General features: G+C 42.2%; 1 protein-coding gene across 10 annotated transcripts in view; it reads left to right on the forward strand.

The window, feature by feature from the left end:
- The first annotated feature begins 1,494 nt into the window (after window positions 1–1,494).
- DGKG (diacylglycerol kinase gamma) overlaps window positions 1,495–24,780 on the forward strand; it is a 206,759-nt gene continuing 183,473 nt past the window's right edge. For 9 of the 10 annotated variants that reach the window (XR_005984256.1, XR_005984257.1, XR_005984252.1 and 6 more), the window contains exon 1: window positions 1,495–1,769. The gene's annotated coding sequence lies outside the window, so the exon portion shown is untranslated. Of the gene's footprint in view, window positions 1,770–3,422; window positions 3,697–24,780 lie in introns of all 10 variants that reach the window. The other variant, XR_005984253.1, reaches the window with a different exon arrangement.

The following is a 24,780-nucleotide window of genomic DNA, read 5'->3' on the forward strand; positions in this document are numbered from 1 at the left end:
GACAGGTCTAAGCTCCTTCTGTCTTTCTTTCGCTTCTTCTTTCTCCCAAGGAAAGCCAGGGACTAGAGTCAAGGGAAAGTGTCTGAAGACACAGTAGGAGCGTAACAGATGGTTGTGAAATGAATGAGTCAGTGCGTGAAAGGGAAACAAGATAAAAGAAAAACTTCAAGAGCACCCTCCCTCGGGTTATAGCAGGCTGGCTAAAGGGAGCACGGAGAGCCAACCAGCATCATAGAATGAAATGTGAATGGTGAGTGATAGGGTGAAGTGTGAACACAGGGTTCTGGTGTCGGCTCTGCCTTCACTGCCATGTGGAAGCTCGGGGAAATCTCTGAACCTTGGTTCATCTGTCCCATCAGCCTGCGTGCAGATGGTCTACGATGGACACTGATCATCAGGGTCCTCAGAGCTGTCTGACATTCATGTTTGAGTCTCCTACCCCGGATGCCCAGACACCCAAGGCCCCTTGGCGCCTCTGCATCTGCAGAAAGCTTTTCTTGGCTGCAGTCCTGACCCGGGGACCTTCACTGCCTGCTGGCGGGAAAGAATTCTCAGCTGTGGAAAATGGTAAACTCTACATATTTTACAAATGAAGAGTCCAAACTCCCGAAGACTCTGAATGTGGTGTGAAATGGACAGAAGCCATCCTGCTGGTGCGACATGCCTGAGATAGTGTCACTACCCACCACCAACAACCCATGCGGACAGGCACGTCATGGGAAAAGAAGGAATAAGTCAGGGTGCCCCGGCCAGTGTTGGCCTGCCTCTGTTACCCCTGTCCCCCAGCCCCTTTTCTGTGCTTTTCTACATTTTTAAAAGAAGTGGTCTGTTTGCTCTGCGGGGGGGGGGGGGGGGGCGGGGGGGACAGTCCACTGTCTCCTAAAAGCAAAGGACAGAGGAATTAACAGCCCTCGGTCCCGAGCCTTGATCCGGCCAGCACCTGCGGGCTGCGGCGGTCCCCACCTTACCTGCGGAGGGGGAAATCTTTTCAGATTGAAGAGTCACCCATCTCCTGCCACCAGGGCCAGAGCTGTCAGAAAATGTGCCCTGCGCGGGGGCAGCGATTTGGGGGTTAGAGACAATGGAGTTCCCAGGAAACGGAGAGAACTTGTTGATTTTTAATTTGCATTTTTTTCCCCTATGCTTTGGTCGGGATAGGAAGGCGGCCTCGGCTTGGGTGCACAAGTGGACATGCCCAGGGGGTATTCGATATGCGGGACCGTCGCGCTCCGTCCCCCTGCGGGGCGCACCGCGGCCACATCCTCCCCGAACCCCTAAACCGCACGGAGCCTCCGACTCCTCCTCCGGGCCCGCAGCCCGGCAGGGAGCAGCGGCCGCGGGGGCGCAGCAGCCGATCCGCAGTCACGCGTGTGCGGGGCGCGTGCGCGCGGGGTGCGGGGCGGGCTCTGCGCCCGGGGGCAGGGCTCCGCGGGGGGGCGGCGGCGGCGGCGGGCGGCGGGCGGCGGGCGGCGAGGGGCGGGGCGCCGCAGTGCCGTAGTAGCGGGCGGCCGGGGCGCGCCGCTCTGGAGCCGCGGCTACGCGGGCAGGCGCAGGACCCCGGCGCTGCCCGTCCCGGCGGGGTCCCCCGAGCTCCGCGGCGCCCGCTCGGGCTGCCCCGCTCCTGGAGAGGGCTGCCCCGGCGGGAGGGCGCGCAGACCACAGCCTCGTGCCCCTCTGTGTCTCGGTTCCTCTTTCCTCCCCAAGTAAGGGAATAAGCCCCGAGGAAGGAGCGCCCCGGGGAACCGCGCAACCAAGTGTCGCCTGGCGAGGTAAGGCGGCCGGCGGGCGGCGGAGGGGGCGCGGGCGGCCGCGACTTGGAGCCGGAGGGCGCGGCGGGGGCCGGTCGCGCGGCCCGGGAGGGGAACCGCGGGCGAGGCCGCTGCGCCCACCCTGCTGGGGCCACCTGCCGCGAAGCCGCGGGGGACGGGATGCCCCGCTGGCAGGCTGAGGGCGCGCGAGCCGCACGGGGGGCGGGGGCATCGGCTCCCTCTTCGACCGGGAAGCTCTTCCACACCCCAGAGGTGTGCGGGCGGGAGGCAGGCGGGTTCGCGGCGCTTGGCGCCAGCCACTGGCCCGTTCCCCTTCTGGACGTACCTGGCTTCCTTGGTGGCCGGCTCGCGCGCCAGGGTGCCCAGGGGCGGCGAAGAGCGGGGACGCTTCCCCTAACATCTGGCCGCCGAAGCCTCTGACCGTCCCGCGGGTTCCAGGACTTCGGGACAGTCCGCAGAGCCGCTGGGCTGGGGGCGCTCCAAGGGACGCCGGAGCGAACAGGACACCTTGACAGACCCCAGCGAGGGAGGGCGACGAGGGCCGGGAGAGTATACGAAGCCACCTGTTCAGTGACCCGACACACAGCCTGTGCGTGTGCGCGCGTGTGTGCGTGCGCCTTGCAGGGCGCGCAGCGAGTATCACCTGTGGGGCGTCCCCCAACTCCACCAGTCCACCTGCCCCTGCACATGCTGACGTTTTCTTCCTCCGGTGGGTGGACTGGGATTTTCGGAGGGGGGCCGCGGAGTTCCGGAAAGCCCTACAGGTGACTGATGCGCCGCCCCCACCCTCGCCATCACTGCAGTGGAAAGCCGGGGACGCGAGCGAGGAGGCGGCTCCAGATGTGAGCGATCCAGCTGCGGAGCTCTGAGTGCCCCCCGCCCACCCCACGCCCACCCCCGCGCCCCGGGGCCGAGGGGCTGCGGCAGCGCGCGGTGGTCCCGGGGCTGCGCCGCAGTGGCGCGGGAGAGCGGAGAACCCGCCGCCCAGGCCCGCTCCTCTGGCTTCATTAGCATACGATGACCTCGCTGTCCCGGGAGGGCCCGGCGGCACCGTTTGTCATTCTTTGATTTCGGGGTCTGGGGGGGGTACCCGCTTTGGGTCTGGAGGTGTGGACCGGGGCGCGGCGGGGGGCTACTCACTGATGAGGGCAGTGGTCAGGACACAGGGCTGGGAACTGGCCCTCAGCTTGGGGGGGGAGGTCCGGGGAGGATGAACCCATGATTTCGGTGCTTTGTGTAAAATACAGCCCCGAGAACCACTTGCTGGAGCACAGGGCACCCTCATTGACAGTGAAGGACGTTAGCTCGCGAGGGTAGTTGTCATCACAATTTGGTCACGTACACACGCACACACCCTTACCTTATGATTCTCTGATTCCAGCGATGTGTCCTAATTAACGTGGGAAGGGACTTTGTCGTGTTAAGAAGGGCTGTATTGGCCAGAGATTCCGTTCTGAATATAAATTATACTCATTAAATAAAGCAGGTGCAACTAAGCCAACATCCCTGTCTCACCCCTGGTCCAAGTCTTCTCTTTAACAGTCACCCTTACTGTCTCTGGGTAGCACTGTAGGCATTATCGCAGGTATTCTTCTTGGAGGGGTCTGGGCATGGGGTGCAAATAGATGAGTCTTTTTCATCTTACAATTTTAGTTCAGTGTTTGATTCAGATCAATCAAGACATGGGAAGAAAATGATAAATATCAGAGCATCTTGGGATCGAGACTTGCAGAGATAGGAGAAACTACCAAGGACACCAGTTGGGACTCCCCCTACAGCTTTCCACAGAGCGCTTTCAACAAGTGGCACCCGGAGGTCCCAGCTGTGCACACTGAAGCAGTAGCGCTTCCTTTTCCTGCTGTTCCCTGGGGGAAGAGGCTGCCCCCAGCTCCTGCTTTGGAAGGGAAGGGAGAAGAGAGGAGTACAGGTTTGTTGTGGTAAAATTCTTTTTTAAAAAAAAAATCTTATTGTATTACATCATTGCATATACCTTTTTAGTGTGAAAGTAATTGGTGTTGAATGGCAAATATTTGGGAAGTTGGAAAGTGTACAGAGAATCAAACTACCCACGATTCCATCACCCAGTTTCCATACTGTTACTATAGTGGCATATTTCTTTTCTATCTATTTTTTATGCCTTGAAATCATATAATCTATAGGAAGCCTACATTGATTATCTACCAAATATACATTTTAGATGATAAATATTTTATATTCATTGTGTCATTTAATCCTCAGAAAACTCTCTGAGACAGGTATTATAATCAACCCCACAGAATTCAGGTGACTTGCCAACGCCACAGAGCTAGTAAGTGGCAGACCCAGGATTTAAACCCACGCTGTCTGAGTCCTGAGTGGTTGCCTAGCCTCTGTAACTATTGCTTCTCTGCCCCCCACACACGTCCCCTCAATTAGTGTTGTAGCGGAAGTCCTTCATGAACATCATTTTCATGGCTGTATAATAATAACTATTAATAATATACTATTAGTCATTTAGCAGCTACAAAGAACTCTGTACAACATCCCTGTTGCATACATTTCCAAATACTTTCTTTGGATCGATTCCCAGAAGCAGAACCACTGGGCCAAAGGGCATGAATGTTCCAAGACTCCGAGGTATAGGACAAGCTGATTTTTGAAAAGGCTCCACCAGTTTACACTTCCATCCATCAGAGGCAACTCTCTCACAGTCAAAGCAGATGACCTCTAGAGACTGGAATAGACCAGGGCCTCGTGTGACCAAACCACACCACCCGAGCATATTCCTGGCCTCCTGGGAGAAGGAATCACACATATCATCATCCAGCTTTATACACACACCCGTGATTATGGAAACCATACAGTATAAAGTAAAGTTGGACCTGCTTTATATAGTGAGCAACTGTCAGTTGCAGAATTCTCTGGCTAGATGTCACATACTAGCTTTGGGCAAATCAAACATTGTGTAAAATACACGAATGTGCAGAGGATCCCACTTCAGCGTGTAAGTAATTAGAACAATCCTTACTCCTGTTAATGTGCATCACTGTCATAGCCAGATGGATTCAGCCTCCAACCAATCCATAACAGCGTCTTCACGTGCTGGCCGTATCACAGAGCCGTTTGTTTATACCAAGTAAAAGGATTCCACAACAAAACCATAGTGGGAGTTGACGTCACCTTATCTGTAACAGAATTCATCTGCCTCCCCATGCCCTACCAAATCAGTTATGGTTAGTGACTACTAATAAAGTGATAAAAAAAATAAGGTTATATACATTATCCCCCCAAAATGCCCTCAGGTGAAGAAGATGTGGCTGCAGAAGAGAAATGAAATTAGACAATTGAAAAAGACAAAAAAGGGAAATGTTCGAAAGCAACAAATTGGCCCTAGCTATGAGTTTTCCCTAAGCCCATGTTTGCCCCATAGCCACCTCTGCCACCAGCACTGGGTCTCATAGTCCTGGAATAGAATTTTTGTTGTAAATTGAATAAGTATTAATTGAGTCCCTTCTGTGAAATCTATTTATTCAAGACTCTGCTCAGATCTTAAATCATCCTTCTGGAAAGCCCTTCCTGACTGCTCATCTGGGTTAGAGACCTTGCTCTGCTTCACCTACAGCACCTGTGCACACACTTACCTCACTATGGTGAGATCACTTCTCTGCATATCCCCTACTAAACTGTGAGCTCATTGAAGGTACAGCTCTCTCCGTACCCACAGTACCTGAGATAGAACTTATGCACCATAGACAAATGTGGTGGAGGAACAAATAAGAGAATTTTCCAGGTCCTATACATAAGTACTTTATGTGCATTTCTCTTTCCATGCATCTTTATTTACTCAGACTAGGCAGTCTCAGAAATGTACCAGGAAACTATCTAGAACTGTGCTATTTCCACATGGGACTATTTCCATTTTCATCTAATTCATTAAAATGAAATAAAACTTAAAATTCCATTCTCTAGTCACGTCAGTAACATTTGTAGTACTTAAATGCCACACACAGCTTCTGGCTACCTCATTAGAAAATGCACACATAGAACATTTCCATCGAGGCAGAAAGTTGATACCCACAATGCTGGTTTGGATTGTGAGCTTGGCGGAGGCAGGCAATGTGAATCTACCATATTCTCTGCAACCAGCACAGTACCTGGCCTGGAGGAGGATGGGAGCAGGGAAAAAGAAAGGTGAGGGATGCTGGAAGTACACGGAGCAATAATATTAGGTACGCTATTGATTGGCACCTACTTTGTGCTCTGCATTGTGCTATATTTTGTACGTGCATTATCTCACTTGATCTTCACATCACGATGAGCCTGGCATTCACCCTGTTGTACAGACAGGAAAACTGAGTCTCGGGAAGGCTACATTAAGTGCTCATGAAGCTAGTAGGAGAGGCCGAGTTTTAACTCAGAGTCCTGTGTCTTCAGAGTCTGTTCTCTTAGGCCTTTTTCTTTACCGCCTCACTACATGTTGTATGTAGTTATTATAGATGTGAACTGCCATCAGCTTGACTTCCCGGGGAGCCAAAGAAAGGGTATTTTTGAAGGCTTCCCAAGGGAAATAATTGGTATAATTTGCGAATGTTAATGGCATTTCAAGAGTGCAAATTTTTCCTGGGAGCCCAAGAGGCCTTGTCTCTGGATGAGTGACAAGGGAGAAAGGAACCTGCCCATAGTGTGGTCGGACCAGAGGGCCAAAACTGAGGAGAGCAGACCAGCCAGCCACCACCACCCATGCTTCTCTTCAGGGAGGCCTGTCACCAGCTCTGAGGGAAATACTGGCTTGGCTAGGACCTCACAGTGGATTCATGGCACACCCCGGCTCCTGCCTCGCTAGCTAGGACCCTTTCCACTGCTCCACCCTCCCTCATAGGTTGTTGGCTTCAGTGTCTTCAGTATGATTATCCTTCTCGCTCCAGTTTTCCCTGTCTTTGTTCTTAAAGAATACAACACAAAATTTCAAGGGAGGCTTAATTAGTACCAGATAGAGATTATTACCTCTTTCATTTTACCTTCGTATTTCTGTTAAAACTCTGTAAGGCTGAATTGGGAGTCTGTACCAGGCATACCTGTTGAGCTTCATACCAACTGAAAAAGAAAAACAAAACAAAACAAAACAAAAAACAATTCTCTTAAATCTACTCTTGAAGTGTATCAGCTGCCCCACACCCCCATGCTTGTACAGATGCTGAGACCTGAAGATAGAGCCCCTGCATTTATTACTCATTTTATCTTGTTCAATTTGTCTTTTTTGCCAACTTGCCCAGATATTTCTAGCTTTGATTCTGTTATCCAATGTATTTACTGTCCCTTCCAGCTGGCTTCCTGTCATCCCCAAATCTGATGAGCATGACCTCTTCAACTCAGTCATCAATAAAAATGACAAGCATTACAGGATTCTGAGGCATGCCACGATTTGCTCCCTAAAGATAGATGTTAATTCGATAAGTAAACAGTACTCTTTCAGAAAACTTATTCAACTTTTTATACTATTACCCAGCCCATATTTCTTCATCTTTTTCAAAAGGTTATCAGATGAATGTTATCTAAAGTTTTGATAAAGTCCAGATACTCTTTATCACTGGTATTTCCCTGATTTGCCTGCCAATAATGTTGTCAAGTTATTTTGTTAGTGTGACATAAGCAACTTTCAGTTAACCCTTGTTGGTTCTTAGAGTTCACAGCTTCAGTCCTGAAATCTCATTCCACATCCTATTCCAGAATGTTCCCTGGAATTAACATCTGTCCCTCAAGTTAAGAAATGTTCATATATTATTTTTCCCATTAAAAAAAAAATAGAACTGTCTTTGCCCTGGAGGTGATGATGTTGGTGGTAGTGATGGTGGTAGGAATGATAGTGGTTTGCAGTGGTGATGGTGGTGGTAGTAGTGGCTAACTTAATCTGTTCAGAATCATAGACTAAGGAGGGTGGTCCAGTGATATCAGTTGCATGATACCACTTTTAACATCCTGGGATATTATTCAGTTAGGCCAAAAAGACTTGGATTGGTTTGAGGTAGATCTAAGAGTCTCTAGCATTATAGAAAATGAAATCAAGGGAAGAACCTGGAAAGTACCTGATCTCAGACTTCTTTAAGAAAGTGGGGAATACTCCTCCATCTAAAGATGAAGTGTTCTGCATGGGTTAGGAACTGAGGTCTGCCACTCTTACCCAGGGCATAACTCCTTTACTTCATTTTCATTTCTAAAGAAACATGGCCTTTATTTTTTTTATATATAGAAATGTCCACTTTCCTCTTGGAATTAACCTCTGAAGTCATTGATGCCTCAGTAAAAATTAAAGATTCTTTCCGGGCATTGTGATTTAAAAGTAGGGATGCCTGGGTGGCTCAGTGGTTGAGCCTTTGGCTTGGTTGTGATCCCAGGGTCCTGGGATCGAGTCCCGCATTGGGCTCCCCACAGGGAGCCTGCTTCTCCCTCTGCCTATGTCTCTGCCTCTTTCTGTGTGTCTCTCATGAATAAATAAATAAAATCTTTTTAAATATGAAAGGAGAAAGTAAGAGAGCTTAACGGCTCTCATTTTCCAAGTGGGAAATGGAGCTAAGAGGTCTTCAAGGCAGGACGGGGGCACAGACAGAAAAGGTTCATGTAAGAAAAGATTTTTTTTAGATAATAAAAATCAGGGTAATAATAACTGTCCTTTGCATGTAAACCACACTTAGAAGATAACAACGTGCTCATATTCATGAGCTCGCCTGATTCCGATCACAAGTGTGGGAGAGTCAGCACCGGCATCCCCAGCCTTATTTCAGTAGTGTGATTTCACCATAGAAGAGGCCACGGGGGTCTAGAAGAGTCTGCTATGGCAAGGAAAGGGATGACAGGTAAAATTCAGTGGCACACAGCTACCAACACTCCCCAGACCCACCTGCCCACTCGCCATTTGGACCCACCACACTTTTCTGGGTCGTTTGCATGGAGAGTTCTCTCCTCCCTTAAGGCACAAACAGTGTTTCATCCAAACAGAAACCAAGTTTTCACTTCCCTGGTGGCTGATCTGATGTGAAAGTTCCAAGTAGCCAGAGGTCAGCAAGGCCACTTTGACCCTTAGATGCTGAAATGCTTGAAATGTTTGGCCCAAATGCTTTCATTCCCTGCTGTATTTCTCCACTTCTCTGCTCTGGGACAGTGGCCGACAGCACTTTACCAACTGCCTCAGTGCCCCTGCCTTTCATTTAAAGTAGAGCTAGACAAAGCTGTTTCAGTCTCTGAGAGGGCCAGAGGATTCCTTCCAGAATCCTTGAGGTCCATGCAAAGTGGGGCGGGTGTTCTAATCCAGTTTCCCACCCTTCTCAACCCAAAGTCTCATCAACAAGTATGTCCATGATCCCCAGAATCCAATCCCGGGATACCCACTGGTGGAAGTTGGTCCCCTCCTTTTTCTCATGCATGGATGTCCAGCAGCCTTCAGCTGATCACAAACTTGTCTTGCTCAGCCATTAGGAAGCTGGTAGTTATATGTTCCTATAGTGGGATACATTCCCTCTTTGCCCCAAAGTTTCCACTGTTCCTAATCTGTAAATTATGCAAATCATGGTAAATGCATTCCTGAGGAGATTCACCCAATCATTTGACTAACATTAAATCAGCAAATACATACTGAACATCCTCTCTGTGCTAGGCATAGGAGTAGTTTCTGGGGATAGGACCCACTGGGTTTCCAGGAGCTAGGTGGAGCAGAGCCAGAAACAGATATCAGGTAGCATTATCTTTAGATGAGATTTGGAGGAGGGTTACCTCCCTAGCCTAGGTATTAGATCAAGGAGGTCAGGCATTACTTACTCCCTGGAGTAAACGAACTTCAGCTGAAATTTGAAAGATGGGTAGAAGTGAAGAAGTGAATGTGGATAATACATTCTGAGTGTGGGTAATAGAGGAAACAGTGTCAGCAAAGGCTCAGAGGCAGTTCTTGTCTACAGTTCAGTGTTGCTGGAGCAAAAACTGATTTGAGAAGTAATGGGAGATGAGCCTGGAAACGTGGGCGGGAGGGTCTTGTCTGTCAAATAAAAGCCTGTGGATCTTTTCTTGTAGACAGTGGAGGGCCACTGGGAAATTTTAAGTGGGAACTGACATGGCCAGATTTTAACATTAGAGAAATTCTTCCAGCTGAGTGTTGGGGGGGGGGGGGGAAGACAGGAAGCACGAGCCTCCCAATGGGCTTCCATGAGAATTTACATAATATGAGGACTGAATAAGGTGGTATAGATGGAGGGACAGAATCAGGAAAGAACTTGTAATAAAGTGAATGTGAGTGTAGTGAGGGAGGCGGATGAACCAACGGTAGCTGCCAGGCTTCCTCCTCGTGTACCTGGAAGGGTACTGGTTCCCAAGGAGCAAGAGTAGGGTTAAATAATGAGTCAGTTCAGGGCATGTTACATTTGAAGTGTCAGAGATCCAGATGGAGATATGGTTGACAGCTGAGCTCTGTGGCTGGAAACCCAGATTAGGGAATCATCACTCTTAAGTGGTAGGTGAAACCACAAGAGCTGATGAGATCATGGGAGCTGATTTTCATTTATCTTGATATATGTATTGCTGGTATCTGAAAGATCCATGTCAAGGATATCCATGCCTCTTTAATGAGGGAAGGAAATTTCTCACAGCATTGAGAGTCTGGGCTTGATAGGCAAGCTGTGCTAGTAGCCCTTCGCTGACTTAGTTAGACCTTCCGTGTCAGTTTTGCCAGGTGAATGGTCAAGCATGGATTTTTCTTTTTTCCTGAAACACTTATCTTCCTCTTCCACATTTGAGCTTCATAAATTTGTAATCAAGGTCCTTTTTTCTAGATTAGTGGTTCTCAACTCTGGTTGAACATTAAATCTCCTGGAGAGCACCGCAGAACTATCAATTCTGGGTTCCACTCCTGGAGATGCTAATTTAATTGGTCTGGGGTCAGGGCCTGGGGCTGAGAATTCTTTTAAGGATCCTCAAATGACACTTGTGTTCAACAGAGTTAGGAACCATTGTTAAACAAGAAGTTCTCTCAGCGATTCCTCTATAGGGTTTCTAATTCCTTAGCTTCTCTGGTAAATCTCCTATGAGTGCATTACGTTTTCTCTAAAAACCCATGTTAGCATGTCAGAACGTACAGTGGACATCGAACTTACAGTGGACACTGCACTCCAGTCATGATCTTGTCTGCACATCATCCCTGTCTTTGCATCCAATAGTTATTTCTCCCGCATGCCTTGTCAAATATCCTGTCTCTGAGTTGCATAACTAATACACCTGTCAAAAAGACTTAAGAATTACCTGCTATGACTTCTGAGTGAACCTTGATTAGTTCCAGGGAATCATTGCTTTCTCTTCCAAGTGTTCACAAGGCAGCATTCAACCTAACAGTTCTTAAATTTTTATTTTTGCCTGGAGACTTTCTCGTTAGAGATTCTGATTCAGAGACGTGCAATGATAGCCCAGAATCAGCATTTTTCACCAACGCTCAAAGTGATTCTGGTGCGTGTATACTACCTTTAAGAAATACTGCCTTAAAATGGGAAATGAAGAATACACATTTAACTCATACCTACTCCTCTAATTTTTTATTGAAATGATTGGATTAATATGTAAATATTTGAGTATAGGGGGATCCCTGGGTGGCTCAGCGGTTTAGCGCCTGCCTTCGGCCCCTGGTGTGATCCTGGGGTCCTGGGATTGAGTTCCACATTGGGCTTCCTGCATGGAGCCTGCTTCTCACTCTGCCTGTGTCTCTGCCTCTCCCTCTCTCTATCTCTCATGAATAAATAAACATAATCTTTAAAAAAATATTTGAGTATATTATAGTACTGATGGCCAGAAAAGGATACCAATGTAATCCACATGTCAGAAATTTTGACAACAGTCCATGATAAAGAGTATACGTGAGTGAAACAAAGGAAAGCTCAACTAACCCATAAGTCACCAGAGTGGAATGGAAAGTTGGCCTGCAGATGAAAAGGAAGGAACTCCCAGAAGAATTTCACTAGGAACTCTAAGGGTAAAGTGTCAGGGGCTACAAAACAAACAAACAAACAAACAAACAAAACGGGAGAAAATTATTTGCAAATCCTATGTCTGAAAGTGGGTTGATATTCAGAATATATAGAGAACTTCCCAAACTCAACAATAACAAAAACAATCCAATTTAAAAATGGGCAAAAAAAATAAAAATAAAAATAAAAATGGGCAAAAGATTTGAAAAACATTTCTCCAAAGAATATGTACAAATGGCCAATAAGTACACGAAAAGATGCCCAACGTCACTAATCATTAGGGAAATGCAAATCAAAACCACAATGAGATATACTGGCTTCATATCCATTAGGATAGCTATTGTCAAAAAAAAATGTTGTCAAGGATGTAAGAAATTGGAAACCTCTTGCACTATTGTTAAGAATGTAAAATGGTACAACCACTATGGAAACAATATGGTGATTCCTCAAAAAACTAAAGATAGTAATACCACATGAGCCATCAGTTCCACTTCTGGATATATACCCAAAAGAATTGAAAGCAAGGACACAAAGTGATATTCATACACCTAAATTTATAACAGCATTATTCACAACGGCCAAAAGTTAGAAGTAACCGAGTATCTATCGATGAACAAAGGGATAAATAAAATATTATATAGACCTACAATTGAATGTTATTCAACCTTAAAAAGGAATGAAATTCTGATACATGCTACAACATGGTTGAACTTTGATGACATTATGCTAAATTAAATAAACCAGTCACGAAAAGACAAATACTATGGTTCCTAATACTCCTAGGAAGTATTTAGTATATCAAACTCAGAGACTGAAGGTAGATTGGAAAGGGAGAATTAGATCTTATCATTTAATAATACAGAGTTTTAGTTTTGTAAGATGAAAAACGTTTTGTGAATGGATGGTGGTGGTAGTTGTACAAAAGTGTAAAGGTACTTAATGCCACTCAACTGTATCTTTAAAAATGGTTAAATGACAAATTTTATGTCATGTACATTTTACCACCACAAACATAAATTGTATATTATGTGTATTTTACCACCACTTAAAAATGCATATGTATAATATTATAATATGTATCTCAATATATTTTATATATTATATGTGTTACATATATACATAAATACTGTGTGTGTTGGGGAAGGCAGGGGACTATAGCTGTGCTAGGCATGTTGGTGATGGGAAATACCACCTCAGCAATTCAATCATGTTAGTGCTTCCTCAGACACAGATTGGGCAGCACACATATTGATGGGCCACTCGTAATCAACACATGGTCAAAGCTCATGGAAACAGTAGTTAACAGATCAGAAGAAGGGAGATATCTAAGAACATTAATTTCTCTATAAAATAGACATTCTTAAACAAAAGAAGAAAACTTTTTTTTTAAAAAAAAAGTTCCAAGTTCTATTTACAGAGATTCAAAAGAATGTAACAGGAACTATCAAAAGAAACCAATCTGAGATTTAAAAACTTTCCCTCCTTTAAAATGAAAAATATTTTGCAGAATTAAAATTGTGTAATGGAAGCATGAACATTAGAACAATGCAGAACACTGCAGAATTCTCATGGTTCTGATAGAAAACACATAAAAGCAAACCAAAAGGGGCTTCTGGGTGGCTCAGTTAAACAGCTGACTCTTGGTTTTGGCTCAAGGGCATGGGCTGGACCAGAGCCATGCTCAGCAAGGAGTCTGCTTCTCTCCCTCTCTCTCTCTGTCCCTCCCCCACTCACATGCACTCTCTCTCTAAGTAAATAAACAATCTTTAAAAAAAAAAAGAAACTAATGAGAGAAAAGAGTGGAACCTATAATTCAACACATTAAATATTAAAATACAGAATTTTTTAGAAGAGGAGTTATAAAAAGTATAGGGAAATATGTTATGATTTCAATTCAAAATATTCATTGTGGGGGCACGTGGGTGGCTCAATGGTTAAGTGTCTGCCTTTGGCTCAGGTCATGATCCCAGGGTCCTGGGATCAGTCCTGCATCAGGCTACCCACAGGAAGCCTGCTTCTCCCTCTGCCTATATCTCTGCCTCTTTCTGTGTGTCTCTCATGAATGAATACATAAAATCTTAAAGATATATTCTGGTGGAAGTTGCTAATTTATAAGATTTAGAAGAATCTATTGGTATGCAATTAGGAAAAAAATAGTATTTTTAATAAGCATGTGTCAGACATTTTGTCGCACTAAATGTCAGAAGGAAGTTGTGGCTATACAGTTTTGAGGCAATAAGATTGTGACCCAGAACTGTATTCAGTAGTACGTGAGGAGAAAAAAAGATATTGTCAGACAAAAGAAGTACACAGAAAGTAGACCCCACCAAAATCTTTTAGTGGAAAAAGTACTTATTCAAAATATTCTGATCAAATAAATAAATAAATAAATTTAAAAAAAAACCAAAATATTCTGATCAACAGGGAAATTAATGTATATTAAAATTGGGGGGGGGGGGGGCAGCCCGGGTGGCTCAGCAGTTTAGCGCCACCTTCAGCTCAGGGCATGATCCTGGAGACCCAGGATCGAGTCCCACGTCAGGTTCCCTGCATGGAGCCTGTTTCTCCCTCTGCCTGTGTCTCTGCCTCTCTCTCTCTCTCTCTCTCTCTCTCTCTCTGTCTCTCATGAATAAATAAATAAAATCTTAAAAAAAAAATTGGGGGATGGATATGATGTGATATAAAAGATAGGTGAACAATGAAATCAGAGCAGATTTAATGTTTAAACTTTATTAATCTGGTTATGAAACAATGAGAGTGTCAAAAATAATTATTAATTGAAAATATAAAAAACTAAATGATAATAACTTGGGCCTTAAAACTCAGATTACTCCAGAAAACAAAATGCTTCAAGTACTAAAGATCTCATTTTGTGTGAGATATTGAATACTAAATATATTTTTAAATAGGAGAGAGAGTAGATTAATATAAGACTGGAAATGCCATGTTTAACTTCAAAATTAGGAAAGATTTGGAGTGATATAGCCAAAATTAACTAATAAGGAAAATAGCAAGGGAACATAAAAAAAGAAAGTATAAAATAAGACGATAGAAGTGAGGTCAAACATGTTATCACATTAAGTGTGAATGGCTTAATTGTTTCTATTAAAAGACAAAGAGACATGGATCAGGCAAAAACTCATTCTAAATATATGGCTGTTTAAAACAAAGTGGAGCAGAAAGGAGAGAAAACAGGAAATAGTATAAATATATCAGGAAAATGCAAACCAAAGAAAGAAAGAGCAAAATTAATATTAGACAAAGTAGAATGGTGCTTTATTGCTAAAAGATATAATCCAGTAGAAGGCATACCATCCATGAATATTTTTATTCGAAATAATATAAATATTAAAATATATAAAATAAAATTGGCAAAACAATCACAGTAGGAAACAACATATTTCTATCAATCTTCAATATACTGAATGACAAAAACAAATGAGTATGTAAAGAATTTTAAGGATATAAGGAATTTGATGCAATGGATATATACTGGATATCACATTCAAGAATGAAAGAGCATATATATCCATTAAAACATTTATGAAATATTGAGAAATTCTGATCATTCCGTAAAGTCTTGTGGTACATTTCAAAAAGTAGAAATTGTTCTGGCACCAAGAGGAAAATAAAATTCAAGTACAATTACTCTAGGATAATATAATCTAGAAACTTGATGTAGCCTAGGACCCCTGCACATCCACCTGCCACTGTTAATTCAGCATTCAGTGAGAACAAGACTCAAGACCTGTTATTTGAGCAGCCCCGGTGGCTCAGCGATTTAGCACTGCCTTCAGCCCAGGGCCTGATCCTGGAGACCCAGGATCGAGTCCCATGTCGGGCTCCCTGCATGGAGCCTGCTTCTCCCTCTGCCTGTGTCTCTGCCTCTCTCACTCTGTGTATCTCATGAATAAATAAATAAAATCTTAAAAAAAAAAGACCTGTTATTTGACAAGTATCAAATCTGTAGAATGCTTCCTTCTCTAAGAATGAGTAAAGACTAAAACAGATAGGAACTAAGGAAAACACAAGATGAGGGAGCAGAGAATAGCATACAGAATGCAAATAAATGAGCTTCTCCAGCTGGACCTAACAGTATATTTTAGGAGACTGGAATGCTCTTAAGAGGGCAGGAAACCATGGCCTTCACAAATCAGAAGAGAATGAGAGCAAGCAGAGATGAAAATGAAATATGTTATGCAAAGATGCAAATGAGATGTGGCAGGATTGCAAGGAAACTAAAACACAACAGAATTAAAATCTATTGGGTGCAACTAATGAGCAGAGTTTGTTTTATAGAAAATCAAGTACGTGGTGAAAGCAATGTTATAAAAGACAGGATTAGTAATGAAGCCAACTTAAAAAGATATGTCTAAATCATTGTTGTGGATCCAGTTTTTAAATTATATGCAGGGGGCACCTGGCTGGCTCAGTTGGTAGAGCACGTGACTCTTGATCTCAGGGTCATGAGTTTAAGCCCCAACATTGGTTGGGAAGCCTACTTAAAATTTTAAAAAATGTTTTAATTAAAAAAAAATTGTATGCAAAAGTAAAATATATTCAAAGTGAAGATATGCATTGTTATAAAAACTTATGAAAAAGCAAGTTGGGATTTAAAGCCCCAGATTACATTTTTAAAAGCCTGAAAAAACTGGTGTTTGTCTGGAGAATATGGGAAAGGATGGGACAGCAAAAATAAAATGTTCTGAATTCCTTGGTTCAATTATGAGCAAGTCATTCTGTTCTTGACGTTTAATTTTAGAAAATAATAGTTATAGAATTTTTTTCCCACTAATCCATCTTCCAAACCCAGGGGTCTAAGAAAACATATTTCATATGAAACAAAACAGAAAATAAAGGAGATGGCGAGGAAGCATTAAAAAAAAATTGAAAGGACCGTGAAACTGATGAGCTCAAATACCTCAGTTGCAACAGCTCACATTAATGAATTAAGTGACACGTTTTTTAATAAAGGTCTTCATCTTATATCAGAAAATAAAATTCAACCATATGTTGTTTATCATATTCATCCTTGAAACAAAATGATGTGCAAAGATTAAAGTGCTGAGAAAAGGGGTGCCTGGGTGGCTTAGGCTGTTGGTCTGCCTTCAGTTCAGGTTATGATTCCTGAGTCCTGGGATCAAGCCTCACATTGGGCTTCCTGTTCCATGGGTAGTCTGCTTCTCCCTACCCTTCTGCTCCTCCCCCAGCTCATGCTTGCACGCTCTCTCTCTCTACTAAATGAATAAATAAATAATCCTTAAAAAAATAAAACACTGAGACCAAGTATAGCAGGCTGATGCAGCAAACACTAAAGCAGAAGTCATGACGTTGATATAAGACAAAATGCAGCTTAAGACAAGTATCGTTGAACAAGGCAAAGCTAATGTTGCACCCAAAACACAGTAGTGGTGAAAGATTTTAAAATGCCACTCTGGGGCTTTCATATACCAAGTAAACAAACAAGAAATAATATAATACAGGAATTATATATTATAATAAAGATTGACTATTATGCAGTCAATCCAATTATAGAGAATGCATAATATCCAAATTATAGAGAATGAATTTTGTTTTGATTTTTCAGGGTTCAGAGAACATTTACAAATATTAATGATTAGGTTACAAATAAAACCTTAGGAAGTTCCTCAAAGCAGAAATACTAAAGGTCACAGTCTCTGAATATTAGAAATGAGTAATAAGAAATAAACAACAATATGGGGGACGAGTCATAAGTTACAGTTCATTTATATAATAAATATGTATAAAATGTACTATGTAGCCATGGAAAACAATATTATATGTAAGAGAATGTTTAATAACACCAAATGATAGTCACCATATGCTGTTACATAGAAGTCAAAAAGAGATAAAAAGGAGTTCAAAACCAAAAAGAAAAAGAAAAAGAAAAATACATGCATCTATTCATGGAAAATTCTAGAAAGAATTTACAACAACATGTTAATTGTGGCTGTAGTTGGTAGTGACATCATATATGATTTTTATTTTAAAAATCATTTTAAAATGTGATTTGGATTCTTTGCTAAGATTAGTATGCTCACACTGTTTAGTAGAATCTATATGTTTTCATTTTTTTTGCTAATGAAAATAAGATAAGCTTATATCTAGACCTTTGGCTTTTTGTTGCTGCTGCTGCTGCTCTCCAAAATTCCTCAAATATCAATAAAAGTGGTTCAATAACCAGTGGAAGTTCTCTTGGTCAAACTTGTTTCCAAGCGATAGACCAAACTGTTCTTTGCTTTTCTTACTCTGAAACTAACCAGCCCACTTGCCAAACTTTTTAGAGCAAATATAGTTATTGTTTTCTACTAGTATTTTCAGATCATTCTGAGCTATTTTTCATGATGTAATTCATATAGGCTCATGCTATCTTCCTCTATATTCGTGTGCCCTTGCCTTTATTTGTAAATATCCTTTTTAGATATGAAACATGCATTAGTCTTGAAGCTCCCCACCCTTTTTATGAATCTTTCCTTTTTCCTCTGGTATCTGCCTAACTCTAGAGTCCTTGGCTATTTTTTACAACCAGATTTCTCCTTGACGATCGTGACCTCTGAGTTGGAGTGAATTCTTTCTCTCAAGATGTCTCTTATGTCTGCTTCACTTAGCAAGGTAGTTTCTGGAGGAAGAAGGTCAAAGGTAAATAATACCAATTACCACACCTGTTGAACATGGAGAATGACATTTCCATTGAAAAATGAGGAAGGGACGCCTGGGAGGCTCAGCAGTTGAGCGTCTGCCTTCGATTCAGGGTGTAATCCTGGAGCTCCAGGATGGAGTCCCACAGAGGGCTCCTGCAGAGATCCTGCTTCTCCCTCAGGCTATATGTCTCTGCCTCTCTCTGTGTGTATGTTCTCATGAATGAATGAATGAATGAGTGAATAAATAAATATTAAAAAAAAAAAAAAAGAATAAGTGAGGAAAATCTGTTAGAATAAGGTCCAGAGGACTTTATTAGATTAAGTTTGTTTATTCCATATCAACAAGGGAAATAAAAACACTAGTCGGATTCTCTACTTTTAGCCGAATGAGGCCTTCTGGACACATTCAGCCAGTACAAACTCCCTTGTACTTTTTCTGTTCCAGCTTCCCTGTGCCAGACCAGTAGTGGCTAGGAAGGCACCCCTCCATTTCCTTCTTGTGGCCAAAGTGGCCTGTAGAAAATCCTCACAATGATATATAGTACATGTTCCCCATCCTTTTCTGCTCAGTCACGAATATTCTAGTCTATCTTCAGAGACCCGAATCCCCATTATAAGCCAATTTTGGATCCAAAGCCACATGGCCATATAGGCATGTGAGTCCATACATAAAGTTTCTATTACTCTTTGTAGCCACATATACATGCATTGTATGTGTGTATGATGTGTCACCAGGCACCTGCTCTCTTGTTTGTCTTTGTTTTACCAGTAGTACTAAAATTCAGAAATATTCATGGCAGTTTCCCAGCACTTTGATCCTCTTCCCCATCAGCCTCTGGGGAAATACATACCCCCCATGCTCAAGAGGTACAAGCCTCTCATTACTATACCTGAATTTCCCCTTTCAGGATATGGTGAATTGTGGCTCAGAAAGCAATAGCTATTGTGAACACTGTTTGCTTCTTTTTTGTCCCAGAATCCCAACTGAAAGAGTCGGTGACAATACCATCCCTATACCCAAGTTTTTCATGGTCTTGCCCTAAACTAGTGGGAGATCATGGCCTTGAAAGCCTAGAAGAGGAATTGAATACCAGCTGATAGTCAATAAAAGACAAGTATTAAAAAAAAAAAAAAAAGACAAGTATTGATTCCTTAGAAAGAAAGTAAGTGAAACTGGTGGGTTTTGTAGGGTAAAGTCCTCATGCATAGAGAGGACTAAAATGGAGGGAGGCAATTCTAGAGATCGGAGGCAGAAGCTGGAGCCAATGACTGAGAAATTGGGGGTACTATCTGGCACAAGAAAGGGACATTGCTGAGAGATAATATAAAACAATTGCTAGACTGTTTCTGACTTGGTATTGAGATTGGGGGGAGGAAGAAGGAGGTCGAAGGTAAATAATACTGATTTTCAAGCCCACTGAATGTGGAAAATGACATTTCCATTGAAAAAGTGAGGAAAATCTGTGTTATTTCATTTTGGAGGTGGAGGTAGGAGGAAGATAAGTTTGAGAGTAGATCTATTTATATATTTAAAAGTCACACCTAGGAAATGGTTGGAGGACTGAATAAATGCATGTGATTTCACCAGCAGCAGGATGTCTTTCTGACCAAACTAAGCTCAGTATGTTATTTCACGCTCTGTTCAAAACAATGTCAGTCAATCAAATCAAATTATTTTTTTTCTTTCTTCTTCTTCTTTAGTGGGAGCTGATTTCTGCGGCTATTTTTGTCTAGTTGAAAGTGATTCACCCAGGGAGGCCTTGCCAATTGAATGATAATTTATTAAATACATTCAGCCAAAGGACTAACTCTGTTCTCTTTCCAAACCCCCCAGTGTCCTAATCTAGCTCATGTATCCAGCCACTCTTAACCACTGCAAGCAGAAGTTGCCACAAAGTTCCCGTATAATAGTTTTCTGCTTTATTCATTGTTTCTGGGGTGATGGTAAAAATTACCCTGTTTCATCTTTTAAAACTGCTGGCTCTGAAACAGTCTTTCCCTTCCATCCTTAAATTCATACCTTCTCTCATATTAAACGCCTTTCTCCATTATATGAGGGCCCTCATCAATGTATCAGGGAATGTTGGCACAGTTACCTGCATTCAACAAAGAAGGAAAGGCAGTTGGCCTTTATTGAGCCCTATGTGCCAGACACTATGGTAGGAAATCTGCATTCATGATATTTAATCCTACTCTGTAAGGTGATACCACTATTCCCATTTTCCACCTGGGAAAACTTGGGCTCAGAGAGATTAAGTAAGAATAACTGATGTGCTCAACACCACAGATCTAGGAAATGTCACAGGTGAGATGCAAACTTGGGTTTGTTGGACTCCAGAGTGATACTCTTTTCTGTTTTGACAGATGTAGATTTCCATACATAGGATTACTGTTAGTATGTTGTTCTCCTCATCAGAAACCAGTAGTGTGAAGAAGCAGTGGAGGAGAAGCCCTTTACAGCACAGAGGCCCCAGGGCCCTGGCCGTTTGAATCTCACCCACTTACCAACCTGTCCAAACCCATGAATGAATAGGAGTTTGGAAGATTTGGGGGAAATGAAAGGGCATACTCCTAATTAGTTTGAACTGAGGAATCCATTAACTGTAATTTTTATTGAAATTCAAAATATAAGACATAATCTCATAGCATAGGGGTGCCTGGGTGGCTCAGTTGGTTAAGCATTAATTCTTGATCTCAGCTCAGATCTTGATCTCATGGTCATGATTTGAGCCTTGGGTTGGGCTCCATGTTGGGTGTGGAGCCTACTTAAAAAAAATAATCTCAGTAGTATGAAGAAACTCCTAAATTAGACTGGGTTTAGGAGTCTTGAGGTTTTGATGTCATCTGTTCCTCTCCCCAAGGTAAGGATGTTGGGAACACTTAGTAAGTGAGTCTTTCCTTCCATCCTGTCTTCTCAGTCAACCACATGAACATCCTCGTGCACTAAGCTCTTCTATCTCTGAACTCCACAGCTTTGAACTCACGCAGCTAAGCTGTTATGGTGACTTTGTGGCATCCCCCTTGGACTGTCAGTTCGCTTAGGACGAGATCATTTCTTGTTCCTATTCATCCATGAAACCCTCAAAGCTCCTAGCAGAGTATTTTACTAAGGGATGGATGAATGTACAAGTTTAATTGCCTTTTGAACATCATTATTTTAACTAAAGGTTATAGAGAAGATAAATAGAATAGGATTTCAAGTTGCAAAGCAATCACTATGATATACAGAATAACAGTTCTGGTATAGGAGAACTTCAGGGGTAGTATACATTTATGCATAGTTTACAAACACTGAAATTCACACATATGCATAGAATACTAGTAAAGTACAAAAAAAAATGTGGTGTACCTTGTTCATACTATAAATGCACACACATACACATCCCTATGTATTATGAATACCTTCAAGTACTTCTACCTTCAAGTCAGTATTCTTCTATCTCTAACCAATGCAGGTAAACTTTGAGAAGATTGATTTGGTTTGTGCCACAAAAAAGAGAAAGAAGCCGACCAAAATGGTGGGAAAAAGAAGAATCTCCTTTATATTTAAAAAATTAGATAAAAATAACCTATCTCCCTTTTTAAAAGAATTAACACATTACAGATAATGAAGACAATTTCTAATTTCCATGTGTTCCTTGGAGGTATTAATTATGATATTTTATGTGAATCCTTTCACGTATCTCTTTTTTGAGGTTACATATGTACATTTTTCTAGCCTAATTGGCTATTGCTTGTGTAAAGGGAAGCAATTCATTTTTTCATATTGATTTTATATGCAGCCACTTTGTTGAAATTCCTTAGTCATTTATTTCATGCTCTTAGTTTTTCTAGGTATACTATCATATCATTTAAAAATTGTGACAGCTAAAAAAAATTTTTTAAAAATTGTGACAGCTTCATTTTTTTTCTATTCTAATATGTCCACCTCTTATTGCTTCTTATTTAATTGCATTGGTTAGGAGCTCTGGTAGTATGGTGAATAGTAGACATCATAATATGCTTCCTTATCTTGTCCTAGATTTTAATGGCAGTGCTTCTAATACTTCACCATTTAAGTGTGAAGTTTGCTGTGGGGTTTTGGTAGATGGTTATTGTAAGGTACATACAGGGTGTTTCATTTCCCTTCTAGTGCGCTTAGAAATATGTTTGATTTTTCATCATATTTGGGTCTTGAATTTTATTAAAAATTTTTTGAACTTATTGAGATGTCATATGAATTTCTCTTTTATTCTGTTAATATAGTGAATTATATAAGTTTTATAATTTTGTTCCATCCTTGATTTCCTAGAATAAACTCTATGTATTGTCCTTTTATACTATACCAAATTTAGAGGGTTTATGGGGGGGGGTTGCTTAATTTAGTAAGGAGATTGGTCTATAATTTATTTTTATTTGTGCTCTCCTTACTCCATTTTTGTAACCGGGTTATACTGGCCTGATAAAATAAACTGTAACTTAACGTCTTTTTCTGTGCTCTGGAAAAACTTATATAAGAGAATTATCTGTTCCTTGGTGATTCTTAGAACTTGCCTAGACCAGGAGGGTGGGGCAAGTAGAGTTTTGAATATCGATCCAGTTTCATCTGTCATTATTGGACTAGTCAGGCTTTTATACTTCTTGAGTCACTTTTGAAAATTTATATTTTCTCAAAATGTTGTCATCTAATTTTTCCGATGTAACACTATAAAGTTGATTATCTTATTTTTTCATCATTTAATAAAATCTCTTGCATTTGTAGCTATGCCTCCTTTTTCATTCCTAATATTGCTGGTTTTCCTCCTCCCCCTCCTTTCCCCTCTCTTTTCCTTCCTCCTCCTCTCTCTACCCCAAAGAAATGTCTATTTAACTGATTTTTTTTCCCCAAACAATCAAAAGAGCATTTACTCTTATTTACTAACCATCCAGGTGTTTTGTTTTGGGTGCTAGCTCATCACTTTGGGCCTTTATCTTTAGTACTGCCTCCTTAGTTTTATTTAGATTTCTCTTCTTCCTTTTTCTGGCTTCTTGAGTTGAGGTTTACTTCATTTTTTTTCCCATCTTTCTTGTTTCCTAAGAAATTCATTTAAGGCTATACAGCATGTCCTTTAAGCATTGTTATAACCAAATTGTACATTTCCTAAATTGATATGTAATTCTTCCATGTTTTCATTTTCTTTTTTTTTTAAGATTTTTTTTATTATTTATTTATTCATGAGTGACACAAGAGAGAGAGGCTGAGACCTAGGCAGAGGGAGAAGCAAGCTCCCTCCAGGGAGCCACATGGGGGATGGCGGGAGACCTGATCCCAGGACCTCAGGATCATGCCCTGAGCCAAAGGCAGATGCTCAATCACTGAGCCACCCAGGTGCCCCTTCATTTTCTTTTTAAACAAGTATTTAAGAATATGTGGGTTTTTCCCCCCTTAATTTGCATATTGTTGCAGATCCGGTTTCCTGGGGAGTGGCTTCTGAGATGGGGTTGGCTGTGGAGGAGGGTTCTTAGTTTTAAAGAGAGTGCTCTTGGGATCATAACTTGTGGAAGGGAAGGGACAGAGCAGGATTTGGCAAAGTGAGAAGTTGGACTGGGATGGCCCTGCTGAGTTGTTTTCAGTTGGCTGAGAGGACTGAGCCTTTATAAGCAGGCCCCCTCCCTCCACCTTGTATCATTCAGGAATTGTGCCTGGGTTACTCAGAGAGGGGGGAGGCCTGACCTTGAGTGAGGCAGCTCTTTCCAGCTAAGGCAATTCCTAAAAAGGGTTGACAGCCAAGAGCTGTCTGCCAGCAGCACTCCCAAGCAGCTAGGGGAATAAATCCTTCTTTCCAAAAGGAGGTCTGGTTGGCATAGTTCAGCACCTGGTACAAATATAGTTTTAATAGTTTAACTGACTTCTGACTGTTGATGTTTAATCTGTACGAGACATTTCTCCATGGATATTTTTTTTAACTAAGTATCACCAACTTCAGAGTATTTACTTAGAAGCATGTAACCAAAATGTATTTAGCAATCCCATACTGTGTGACATTTAAATTATTTGGAATTTCTGCTCTTATGAACAGTGCTGCCACAAATGTCCTTAGAATTGAAATCTTGTAGCGGTAGTGATAATAATTGCAGGCATAGTGCTGTTATTGTTGGGCAGACAGAGGTAGGGCCTCTCCAAAATGGCTAAGGCTAATAGGTGGGGTCACCCTTCCCCCAGATGTCACCCCGGATAAGTTCCTAAGACATCAAGTCTCAAACAACTCGCAACCTACCGAGACCTGCCTAAAAGAACACCAGAATCAGCCAAAAACAAGAACAGGCACCCTGCCTCACCTTATCACATAAAACCACATGTTCCTAACCACCCCATTTTTCTTTCTTTCTTTCTTTCTTTCTTTCTTTCTTTCTTTC

This window comes from Vulpes lagopus, chromosome 17 (genome assembly GCF_018345385.1).
Source record: "Vulpes lagopus strain Blue_001 chromosome 17, ASM1834538v1, whole genome shotgun sequence".
NCBI classification, from domain to species: domain Eukaryota; kingdom Metazoa; phylum Chordata; class Mammalia; order Carnivora; family Canidae; genus Vulpes; species Vulpes lagopus.